We start from the raw sequence: 13,375 nt of genomic DNA, 5'->3' as shown, positions 1-13,375 counted from the left end.
TCCCCAGCCCATCCTATACTGAATCACCATGTACATAACACAGACTGAGCAAGTCTGCCCAGTACATGCCTTAGTTCTTCAATTTATACCATTAATTTTCTAATTAGACATCCTTTGTGTTTATCTCATGCTGTTTTGAGTTCCATTACTATTTTTCTCTCCACTACCTCCCTTGGGAGGGTTTTCCAGGCTTCAACCACCCTTTCCGTGAAAAATAATTTCCTAGCATTACTCCTAAGTCCCTCTACCTCAATTTATGATCTTAAGCTGGCCAAACTTTCTTGGGATCATGATTTAACCAGGGTGGTCCAGGTTTGTGGTTTTTTCTTTAAAATTACTTTCAATGTTTGTGATTGACATTCTGTGAGGAGCATTGACCTATCAGGAGGGCAGGAGGTAGAGTTTAGATGGGTCATATCCTGATTGGGTGGATGTTATATAAAAGGGGTGGAGTTTGTAGGGTCAGTGTCTTAGCAAGAGTGGTTGAAGTAAAAACAGGTACTGTGTGTCAGCGTGTGCTAGAATTTTATATAAGAGTAGTAGAGATAAATTAGTTGGAACATTGGGTATACTGTTTGTATTGTTTTTATGTTTTGCAGACATGGTGGGGCAGAATTAAGTTCGAGTTGATGCGGGTTCTCTAAGGCAGCATGGTGAAACACGTCAGAACCCGTTGAACCCCTGCATTAAAAGCTAAGTCTGTTTTGAAGTTGAGCATTTAAAAAGACAAAAAGTGTTTTACAAAGATCAAAAAAGTGAGAGAATATTATGCTTATAGATAGATACTACAGGTACCAGTGCAATGATTGAGAATTGAGCTGTACCAGTAGTGGGCTAAAAACATTTTGCTCACCTAGCGGTCTCATAAGTTAAAAACGGTTCTCTGAGCACTGAGAAGTGTTAGAAAGTGTGTATTATAATCACCTGTGTGCACATTAGTTCATATCTGTTTACAGTTTAGTGCACTTGGGGCAATTAATTATTCCCCATTATGTCTTAGCCATATTTTGAGTATCAAGCTTCCTTGAATATACAAGGACAATAGTATTCTTCTTTCCACCTGGAATACATTAAAATTTATGAATACTTTAACTCATAACAACAATCCATGTATCAATCCCTATGGTTAAACTCCAAAATATTGAACTAAACTAAACTAAATCAGCAAGTCTAACATCCTCTGGAAGCATCGGTTGCAGGCATGCATATGTACTCTAGATCAGTGATTCCCAACCCTGTCCTGGAGGAACACCAGGCCAATCGGGTTTTCAGGCTAGCCCTAATGAATATGCATGAGAGAGATTTGCATATGATGGAAGTGATAGGCATGCAAATTTGCTTCATGCATATTCATTAGGGCTAGCCTGAAAACCCAATTGGCCTGGTGTTCCTCCAGGACAGGGTTGGGAACCACTGCTCTAGATAATGTAATTCAGAATGGGAAAATGGTAAATTTATTACAATTGCAACAATCATTTGGCATTTCAAAATCTCAGGGGTATAAATGGTTGCAGTTGAAACAGGTCTATGCTGGGCCTATGCTTCCAGACAGATCTGCAAGGGCATCAGGCCGCCAAGTGGTACAAACTAATATCTGAATATTTGACAAAAAAAAATGAAAACGAGCCTAAAAGACATTTGGAGCATTGAAACAAAGCAGCATATTTCTGCTGCACAATGGCCACGGATTTGGACTTGGAGAATACGATGTACAGCGTCAGCATCTATGAGACAAATGGGTTTTTTTGTTATATAGAATTTTTTGGACCCCAGTTCATTTACAAAAGTTGGATAGTTCAAAGTCTAATAGATGCTGGCACTGTCATCTTGAGGTAGGAACACTGGATCACTTGTTGTTTTACTGTCCCTTGATACTCAATTTCTGGAAATCAATATGGGGTAAAATTAACAGGATACTGGAGGCTTCTATTCCACTGTCTTATGACATTGTTTTATTTCGTGCTTTATTGAAACATAAGAGTCCAATTGATGAGAAAAAAAACTGAGTTCTTATTATAACGGCAGTGGCCATTCAGTTAATAACGAGAAATTGGAAGAACTGGGACAGATTGAATGTTAATTTTTGGTGGGAAACTCTTTGTCAACGTTATAGATATGAAAAAATGAATGCTGAGCAATTGGGACAGAATAAAAAATTTAAAGAAACACGAGTCCATTAGCGGCATTTGCTAAAATTGATTAATTGAATAAACCTTTAATTCCTAGTTGATTTTCACACACATCCGGAGAGGGAGGGAGGGGGGAATCTACTTTGTATTAATATTTGTTTGGTTATAAGTGCTATTTAATGTATTGTTTGATTGTATATTGTTTGCACTTTGTATTTGATCTGAAAATTAATAAAGATATATTAAAAAAGAGAATATTTCTAAAGACAGGTCTGAATAAAGCTATCTTATTAGTTCAGCTAAAACCCATGAAGTTTATTTCTGTTCCCCAAACTAATTCTTCCATCTCTGTCTTACATTTCTCTTAGACTTCTCTTCTTTCAACCCGTCAGGCTGTTGGTGAGTTTTCCACTCACCAACTCAACTTGTGCAGGCCTTTCTATCTCCTTCTCACCTTTTCCCCATCCTTTTCCATTGTCATCCTTTTCATCTTTCTCACTGTTGCCTTCTGCCCCATCTCCCTCTATGTTCCTCATTTTTATTACTCTTATTTCTTCCTTTTCTTTTCCACTCCCATCTCCCTTCTTTTTCTACCCTCTCTCTTCCCCTTTTCTTCCTTCTCACACTTCTCTTACAGTTCTCTTATTCTCCATGGACAAGCAGTATAAGTCAGCCCCACTTTTGGTGACGTCATCTACGTCCCCAATTCGGATTTGCTCTCCTAGAGCTCAGGTGAGGCTTTGGGAGCCTCATCTGAGCATGTGCGGGTAGCCCTATATATACCTGTGCTGTCCCTCATTTAATCCAGTTTAGTTCATCCGCCCTCCAACGGCCGGATCACAGCTCTCCAAAAAAAAAACAAAAACAAAAAAAAAACAAAACGAAAAACAGAACAAAGAAACCAGAAGAAACGGAATGGAATCAGGAAAAAATGCAAAACCGGGATTCAAGAAGTGCCCGACCTGCAAGAGAAAAATGAGCTCCACAGACCCCCACGAGGTGTGTGTCCGATGCCTAGGAGAGGCTCACCTCATGGCCGCCTGCCCTCAGTGCCTCAAGATGTCCCCGAGAGCCCGCAAAAATCGCCTGCACACGCTTCAGAACCCGGGGGAAGACAAGCAGAAAGGGAAAAAAATCCCCACCAGCAGCAGGGAAGACACCATCGGCACACCCGACGCTGAAAAAGCCCCCCGGGGAGCCCAATCGGCAGCTACAGAAAACCCTGCTTACCTGCTAACTAAAGAAACACAGGGACAGCAGAGCAGGCTGCTTTTGAAACTCTCTGGCCTCATGAGACATTCCCCGTCGGCTGCTCCAGGGCCCGGGTCGAATGCAGAGGCACAAACAATGGCAAAAACGGCCGAGGGTCTCCTATCCCCTCCGCCTGCTTGCCCCAGTGCGCCGACAGTGCCATGCTTCGATGCAGCACGGCGCCATGTTGCCTCCAGCCCAGAATCACTCTCTGCTCCGATTCCAGATCCCGATGACGTCAGCACGTCGGGATCCGCCCCCTTAAAGGCACAGCTACACCTAAAAGCTGCACAGCCTAAAGACAGTGCTTTTTCAAGCATGAACACTGACTCTGCCCAGCAAACCAGCTGCAAACAGGGAAAAAGAAGGAAGCGACACAGGACAACTTCATTTTCTTCCTCCACCTCCCCCTCCTCTGCCTCTTCAGTCCCGCCGAGGCGGCACAGACACCACCACGGAGCCAGGAGCAGGGGCAGGTCCCGCCAATACAGCGCCAGTGCCCCCGACCAACCAGCCGCCACCATGGACCACCAACAACTACTTAATCTACTCAGCAGATTCATCTCACAAAATGCAGACCAGGTGCGGCAACCATCACCGGCAGGGAGGCATGGAGCACAGACAGCGGCATCCCACTCACCGACCACAGGCGGCTACGCCTCGGACCAGAGTGAGCACTACCAGCCAAGCTACGCCTCAACAAAAAGCAGCCCACATGCATCAGCATTGGGGGAGACTCCAGACACTGAGCCTGCAAATGGGACAGCACAATCAGACACTCCCGCAGAAGACCTCACCTACCCCAAGTTCCTCCAGAAGGTGGCCACGCGCCTAGCACTTGCTCCAATACCGGAGCGAGAGGCGACAAACGAAGTGCCGGGACTGCTAAAATACCTGCAAGTGCAAAAGACCACAGCGATACTACCAGCCCACAAGTTGCTACTAGATCGCCGGGACGAGATCTGGAAGACCCCAATGTCAGGCACCGCTGTGTCCAAAAAACTGGACCAAAAATACCAGATCAGTGAGGCACCAGGCTTTGACAAACCACAGCTCCCTCATCATTCGATCATAGTAGAATCTGCACTCAAAAAAGCGAAAAGCAACCGCCCTCATGCCAACGATCCCCCGGGCAAGGAATACAGGACCCTGGATTCCACTGCTAAAAAGGTCTACCATGGCTCCATGCTCAATGCAAAAATTGATACCCACTTATTCCACCTGACCCTGTATAACGATGCCCTCCGGAGGAGAGTAGAGGAAACCCTGGACACTCTACACCCGGAGGAAAAAGCCTGCATAGCTCCCATACTGCAGGACATGGAAGAATGCGGTAAACATATGATAAGAGCGACCTTCGACGCATTCGAAACCTCGACCCGCACAGCTGGGGTAGCCATAGCAGCCAGACGCCTGGCATGGCTACGAGCCTCGGGACTCCGAGAGGACACCCATGAGCGTATTGCAGACGCGCCATGCTCAGGGGAGAACTTATTCGGAGACAAAGTGACGGAAGCAGTGGACAAAATGAAGGAACATTGCACTACTCTCCAAACCCTCTCCTCAGATGGCCTGGTAAAAGCCGCAACTATAAGACGGCACATCAACCAGTATCGCCGACAGAACACCAATGGAAGGCGGTATGACAGCCAGACCAGATGGCCACCACACAGACAGAAAGCACATCAACCCAGCGCCCCTTACCAGCAAAGGCAGCGCCAGAGGGAACGAAAACAACACAAGCCAGCCACTTCCACCGGCACGAAAGCGGGGCCCAGTTTTTGACTCATCAACATCGCCCCCCACCCCAGTAGGGGGCCGCCTCTCCCTTTTCCACAAGGCCTGGGAGAGAATAACCACAGACAAATGGGTGCTACGAATCATAAAAAAGGGATACCGCATCAGATTCCGCACCCACCCACCACCCAACCCACCAAAAAGAAACTACAGGGAACCGCAGCCAGAACTCATCTCCAGAGAAATAAAAGCTCTCCTCCAAGCGAGAGCAATAGAGCCAGTACCCAGGTCACAGCACAACCAGGGATTCTATTCCCGTTATTTTCTCATCCCCAAGAAGACGGGAGGGTTCAGACCCATCCTAGACCTACGAGGCCTGAACGAGCACGTAGTCAGAGAAAAATTTCGGATGCACTCCCTAGGGACAATCCTACCACTAATTCAAAAAGACGACTGGCTGGCCTCTCTGGACCTTCAAGATGCATATTCCCACATCCCCATGCATCACTCCCAAAGAAAATTTCTACGATTCAGAACCCTAAACCAACACTTCCAATACCGGGTCCTGCCCTTCGGACTCTCATCTGCACCGAGAGTCTTTACAAAATGTGTCGCCGTAGCAGCGGCCCACCTCCGCAAGAGCGCCATATGCGTGTTCCCCTACCTGGACGACTGGCTACTGGCGGGTCCATCGGCCCAGGCAACAGCAACAGCGGTAAAGACAACGATGTCACTCCTGCAATCCCTGGGCTTCCTCGTAAACATCAAAAAATCCATAATACAACCAACACAATCAATAGAGTTTATAGGGGCAAGAATTTGCACACCCCAGAACGCAGCCTTCCTACCCCACTCAAGGGGAACAGCAATACAAAAACTAACTCAGAATATGTCGGAGACACGTACAGTCACAGCCAGAACGATACTACGTCTCCTGGGCCATCAAGCTGCCACCATACACGTCGTCCCTCTTGCCAAGCTCCACATGCGACCCCTGCAATGGTTCCTCAGAAAAAATTGGAACCAACACACACAACCTCTGTCACACAGAGTCATAATGGACCAGAAAATCTGCAACGGCCTCGAGTGGTGGACACAGCAGCAGAATTTGTTCAAGGGCAGACTCTTCCAGCAGCCACAACTCCAATTGACACTCACCACAGATGCCTCAAAGCAGGGGTGGGGAGCCCATCTCCTCCACCTGAGAACCAAGGGCCCCTGGTCCCCATCCGAAAAAAACAACAACACATCAACCTGCTAGAACTCAGGGCAATTGGGAATGCCCTACAAGCCTTTGCCCCCTGGATCTCCAACAAGACCTTACTGATTCAGACAGACAACCAGGTGGCAATGTTCTATATCAACAAGCAGGGAGGCACGGGCTCACTCACCCTCTGCAGAGAGGCCCACAAAATCTGGACATTCGCTTTAGCAATCAACACCCTCATCCAGGCCACCTACCTCCCGGGCCAGAACAACGCCCTGGCGGACAGCCTCAGCAGAAAGCTGGACCCCCACGAATGGTCCCTCCACCCGGAAGTAATCCAGGAACTCTTCCACAAGTGGGGCCTCCCAACAAGAGACCTCTTTGCAACGGAGGACAACAAAAAGTGCACACAATTCTGCTCCAAAAGACCAGCACAATACAGCCAAACCAGGGACGCTTTTGCCATACATTGGGGAAAACACCTACTCTACGCTTTTCCCCCCATACCACTTATCCACAGAGCGCTCCAGAAGATCAGACAAGAGGAAGCCTCAGTGATCTTCATCGCGCCCTACTGGCCGAGACAAGTGTGGTTCCCCTTCCTACATCGGCTGTCGACACAGCCGCCGATCAGCCTACCACTGCGACCGGACCTGATCACCCAGGACCAGGGACAAACACTGCATCCCAGTCTGAAAACCCTAGCACTTACAGCATGGATGTTGAAAGGCTAATCCTGGACCCTTTCCACATGTCAACAGGGGTGACTGAGGTACTACTAGCAGCCAGACGCCCGTCCACTAGAAAATCATACAGGCTCAAGTGGAAAAGATTCCACATATGGTGTATTTCGAAAGGAGAAGACCCACTGAACTGCCAGGTCCCAACTGTACTCCAACACCTACTTAACCTATCCAAGAAGGGCCTCAGAACATCCTCCATACGGGTCCACCTGAGCGCTATATCAGCGTTCCACAGCCGCATTGAGGACAGGACCCTAGCCACACACCCGCTAGTGTCCAAGTTCATGAAAGGGCTTACAAACCTGCACCCCCCGGTCCGCCGCCCGCCACCCGCGTGGGACCTGGGCATCATCCTACACAGACTAACAGGGCACCCCTTCGAGCCTTTGGAGGAGGCGCCAATCAAATTCCTCACCTGGAAAGTAGTTTTCCTCATCGCCATCACATCAGCAAGACGCATTAGCGAGCTACAGGCACTGGTGACATACCCACCATACACACAGATCCTTCATGATCATGCAGTACTGAGAACTCACCCAAAGTTCCTACCAAAGGTAGTCTCACCTTTCCACATAAACCAAGCAATAGTACTTCCTTCCTTCTACCCGGGACCACATAACAACAGCACAGAACAACTCCTACACACTTTGGACTGTACCCGTGCACTCCGCCTATACATTCAACAAACACTACCCTGGCGGAAAGCAGCACAACTATTCGTCTCCTTTGATCCCAACAAACCGGGATCACCAGTGGGAAAACGCACTATTTCCAACTGGATCTCAAACTGCATCGCCTTCTGCTACGAGCAGGAGGGAGCATCCCTTGAAGGAGAGGCCACAGCACACCAACTAAGAGCCATGGCCGCCACATTGGCAAACCTCAGCAACACGCCACTCCAGGACATTTGCAGAGCAGCCACATGGTCTACCCCACACACCTTCACCAGACACTATTGTCTGGATCGCCCAATGCAGACCTCCAATGACTTTGGCCTGAACATATTACGATTGGTGACCAAAACAGACACAGCAAAGGGCACCAACACCTGAACTAGCCGATCAGGACTATTAGCCAAATCAGATAGAACAAACTGTCAGCAGATTACTTTCTGCCATGTTGGCACAATTTGCACTGTTTGCACAGGTTAGCACAACTTGCACTATTGGCACATGTTAGCACAAGTCGCACTGTTTGCACATGTTAGCACAAATTTGCACAGTTACTTGTTATAATCGCATCTGTTATTGAGATACATACTCTACCATGTTGGTAAGAAAGAAAGTGTTGGTCCAGTTCTGAGGACCAAAATAAAGTTCCTATTGTTTACAACACATAACCTCTGACTGGTCTCAGTAATTGGGGTTTTATCTCTGTCCCTCACCTGACTGTTATGCAGCCTCACCCTACCGCAGCAAGGTAGCGGAGATGCAGAGGGGACCATCCCCTGATGGGGACCCCGTCCTCTTACACCCTCTGCCCCCCGCAGCTGGAGAGTCACCAAAAGTGGGGCTGACTTATACTGCTTGTCCATGGAGAAAGCGAAGTTACTTACCTGTAACGGGAGTTCTCCGTGGACAGCAGGATAAGTCAGCCACACTGACCCTCCCTCCTCCCCTAAGGGGTGACACTGCGATAAGACTCAAGCTATGGAAATCACTGGATTAAATGAGGGACAGCACAGGTATATATAGGGCTACCCGCACATGCTCAGATGAGGCTCCCAAAGCCTCACCTGAGCTCTAGGAGAGCAAATCCGAATTGGGGACGTAGATGACGTCACCAAAAGTGTGGCTGACTTATCCTGCTGTCCACGGAGAACTCCCGTTACAGGTAAGTAACTTCGCTTTCTTCCTTTCCTCTTTGTGTCTTATTTTTTTGTTCTTATTCCTCTGGCCCTGTTTTTGTTTTTGTTTTTTTTAATCTTTTGTCCCCATACTGCTCATCTAACTGTTATGCTCCTTCCCTTCCATTTCTCTTTCTCATCACTGCTATGATCAACCAGCACTTCTTCGCAGATCTTCGCAGTTCTCCTTGGCCACAAGAAAGATGGGAAGATACTAAGAGAAGGGAGAGAAAGAGGAAGAAAATAGAATAAGGAAGTAGAGGGAGGGTTAGAGAGTGGAAAACAATTTTTCCCACTCTAGTATGAATTAATGGGAGATAATTTGATTCGGGGGCGTAGCTTCAAAGGTCTTATTTAATAAATTTTTTTTCCCAAATATAGAGAATGCAAAAATCCTTTTCAAATACAACTGATAAGAGTAGAGCTGTCATTTTTGCAAGTTCCAAAAAAGAAAACACATCCATAAAATGAGTTGATAGGCACAATACACAGTCTGGAAAATATTAAGCCTGTGACTGTCGCCATTTTCTAAATGCCAACCACCATATTTTTGTTATTAGACCTGGATAATCAACACCAAGCCATACCCAGAGACCGACACTGAATACCTGGGTGCAAAGTGGCTGCCAGCACTTACCTGGGTTCCAGCATTTGTTAAGACGGCTAACCAGATAGCTATCCAGATAAAGCTGAGATGGTAAAAAGGAGCATCTTTGCCCCGTGACAAAGAATTTCCTTTCTGCATCAATTTCTACAGACATACCTTTTATCTTCATCTCACTGAAGTCCACCAGCATAAGACCAAAAGAAAAGAAAGTAAAAACTCAGTAAAAATAAATAAATAATTCACTAGGGCACAACATTTAAAAATAGAGAGAAGTCTCCCAGTTCAGACTCATTAATTGTACAAAATCAATGCTGCCATCAAGTGGATAGGAAATAGAACTGCCTGCTCTCATTTGCTATTCTTGCCCTAATACTACAGGAACCAAGAGAAAAAGAGAAATATGATGGCGGATAAAGGTTAAATGGCCCATCCAGTCTGCCCATCCACTATTTCCTCCTCTCTCTAAGAGATCCCATGTACCTATCCCAGGCTTTCTTGAATTCAAACAGTCTTTGTCTCCACCACCTCCACCGGGAGACTATTCCACACATCTACCACCCTTTCTGTAAAAAAATATTTCCTTAGATTACTCCTGAGTCTATCACCTCTTAACCTCATTCTATGCCCTCTCACTCTGGAGTTTCCTTGCAATTGATATTATTGATACATGCATATTTATGCCATATAGATATTTAAATGTTTCTGTCATATCTCCTCTATCCCACCTTTCCTCCAAAGTATACATATTGATATCTTTAAGTCTGTCCCCATACGCCTTATGACGAAGACCACTGACCATTATACTAGTCCTCCTCTAAACCAACTCCATCCTGTTTTATATCTTTTTGAAGATGTGGTCTCCAGAATTCTACACAATATTCTAAATGAGATCGCACCAGAGTCTTATACAGAGGTATCAATAACTCCATTTTCCTACTGGCCAAACCTCTCCCTATGCACCCTAGCATCCTTCTAGCTTTCGCCATCATCTTTTCAACTTGTTTGGCCACCTTAAGATCATAAATTTTTGAGGTGCAGGGTAGTAGACTTAGGAGTAATGTTAGGAAATTCTTTTTCACCGAGAGGGTGGTTGATGCTTGGAATGCCCTCCCGAGAGGGGTGATGAAGAGGTAAACAGTGATGGAATTTTTAAAAAGTGTAGGATAAACACAGAGGATTTCTAATTTTCAACCTGTTTAGCCACTTTTAGATTATTATATACTATCACACCCAAGTCCCGCTCCTCTTTCATGCACAAAAGTTATTCATCTCCCATACTGTACCGTACTGCACTTTTGAAATATATTTTTGTTACTTACTTTTGTATAAACATATTTTCACATGATCATTCTGATGATACATGCTGATAGGCATATTTCACATGCTGATAGGCATATTTCACATGATCATTCTGATGATACAGGCTGATAGGCATATTTCACATGATCATTCTGATGATACAGGCTGATAGGCTAACTGAGGCAACTGCAGCTCTTTTCCCACTCCCCTATGGTGGAGGATAGTGACTCTGTGGTGTGCTAGTAGGGGAGGGGGTGATGGGTTTAAAGTACTGCTTTCCTGTGGTACAAGCAAAAGAGGTTATATGTATTATGTCCAGTTAATTTCTCTGTCTCTAGTATGCTTACAATCTAAGTTTTGAGCTATGGGCAATGGAGTGTTATGTGATTTGCCCAGAGTCACAAGTTGCTGCAGTGGGACTTGAACTCAGTTCCCCAGGTCCACTGCACTATTAAGCTAGCACTCCACTCCCCATGGAGCCATACCAGAAACTGGGTGAGGGGTGCCAAGTGGGCTATGGTAACAGGCACAATTGGGCCATCAGTTTGATTCTCTTCTTCCTTTGCTCTAATCCCCAGTCCTCTAATTTGGTCTCCAAAGAGTTCTACAATAGTGCCCATAGTCTATCAGGATACCTGTAGGTCTGACAGTAGGGCTGATATTCAAAAATATTCTATGGTTAAAATAGACTTCAAACTGCATAAATATAACTGGGTTAAAATTCCAGACACACATACTTATTCAGCTAAAACCTGTGTGCCTAAAATTGCTTTGTACACAAAGAAGGGCATTTTCAAAACATACGTCTAAGTCCAAATTGGACATATGATGCTAGATATCCAAAGTCGGCAGTAAGAAAATGCCTATTATCAAAAAGGCAAACCACCTTGGGCTCCTTTTATGAAGGCATGCTAGGGCCTTAACGTGCGCAATAGTGTGCGCTAAAATCTCATGCGTGCTAGCCGCTACCGCCTCCTCTTGAGCAGGCGGTAGTTTTTTGGCTAGCGTGCGCTATAGCATGCACTAATCCGGTGTGTGCGCTAAAATGGTTAGCGCACCTATTTGGACATCCAGGCCATTGGGAAATCCAGGACGTCTATCTTTATCACATTTTCGACCAAAATTTTGTCCAAGTCCCAAACACCCAGAACAAGACCATTTGGATGTAGGAGGGACCAATCCTGTAATGGATTGGGTACCCAGACATGACCTTTCAAATTAATGAGATATTTAATATATTACTTGTATTAAACTATAGTCAATAAAAATATCCACAAGTTAAATAAAGAAGAATAAATAAAGTACAAAGAATGCGGGAGGTACATTGGGGAAATGCTTAAATCCAATTATGATTGAGTAAAGATGGACACTAAATTTAAATCTCCACATAAAGCCTGTAATCACTGTGTTTATTGTCCTTTAATATGGCCAAAGTATCATCTAATAATTCCTTCTAAAAATAAAAAATTATTTTTAAGAACTAATACCAATTGTAACTCCATAGGAGTCATTTATTGTGCAATTTGTCCATGTGAAAAATTATACATTGGGCACACTAAACAAAAAGTAAAAGTACGTATTGGGGAACATCTGTCCAACATCCCATTAGTCCTTTAGTGTCCCATTGGGTGGAGGAAGGGCATTCCATCAATGATTTTCAATACACTGTTTTGAAACAAATATTTTTGTCCAGAGGAGGTGATAGTTCATATAGATTACTAGTTGAAGAATTTAGATTTATTTTTGAATGGCAAACTTAGAGTCCCCGAGGTCTGAATGAGGAAATCGAATGGTTCCAATTATGATTGGTCCCTGGCCGGTGAAATATGGGTAGGTTCTGTATCCATGACCACATGAGACTCCTCTGATTGGATATGTCAGTTTCAGTGTAAGCTTCTCAGAGTTCATAAAGTTTGTTGAAATGGCTGCTCAGTCTGCATTTTTCTCCTGTCTGGATGGGTTTTTCCTCCATTCCTCTAGCTAAGTAAGTCTTAAACATTGAGATGAATTATAATCATGAAACTGTGATCAGATTGTCTTGTTTATTTAAGCGATTGATAAAATGTTTTAACCGGGGTGTTTAAAGGTTTATTTAGTTTTGTTTTATTATTGTATTTGTATTTTCACAGTGCCTCCTTCCTGACGACGCTAACGTGAAACTCGAGTCGAAGGGAGGCCATTTGAGTTTCGAACCCAGGGGTTTTTAAGGGAGATTGAGAATTTCTATAAAAGCACAGCATATAAGATTCTACTGCCTTCCTCATTTATATCAAAAGATAAGTGATTTTTTAAACTCTATTTCACTGATTGTAAACATCTGTGTATGGAAGGTTAAGGGACTTGGTGGCAGTGCTATGATGGTCTCTGTTTACAACCGGCGCTTGTGCTTTTATTAGTACTTTTTGTACATATCGGTTGGTGACTGAGCACTTTATTAATAATCACTGGCACTTTAACAGCACTCTTTGCACTTTATTTATTCTTCTTTAACTTGTAGAGTATTTTTATTTACCCAGACATGACAACAGAGCAGTGCCATAAAAATCAGAATAAAAA

General features: G+C 44.9%; 1 long non-coding RNA gene across 1 annotated transcript; it reads left to right on the top strand.

The window, feature by feature from the left end:
• Nucleotides 1–449: 449 nt before the first annotated feature.
• On the top strand, nucleotides 450–13,088 carry LOC117355401. The gene is made up of 3 exons (XR_004538352.1): nucleotides 450–498; nucleotides 600–755; nucleotides 12,949–13,088. It is a non-coding gene; the product is annotated as an uncharacterized LOC117355401 (long non-coding RNA).
• Nucleotides 13,089–13,375: the final 287 nt, after the last annotated feature.

The sequence above is a fragment of the Geotrypetes seraphini genome, chromosome 2 (assembly GCF_902459505.1).
Source record: "Geotrypetes seraphini chromosome 2, aGeoSer1.1, whole genome shotgun sequence".
Taxonomy (NCBI): Eukaryota; Metazoa; Chordata; class Amphibia; order Gymnophiona; family Dermophiidae; genus Geotrypetes; species Geotrypetes seraphini.
This window is presented reverse-complemented; position numbering and strand designations above follow the sequence as displayed.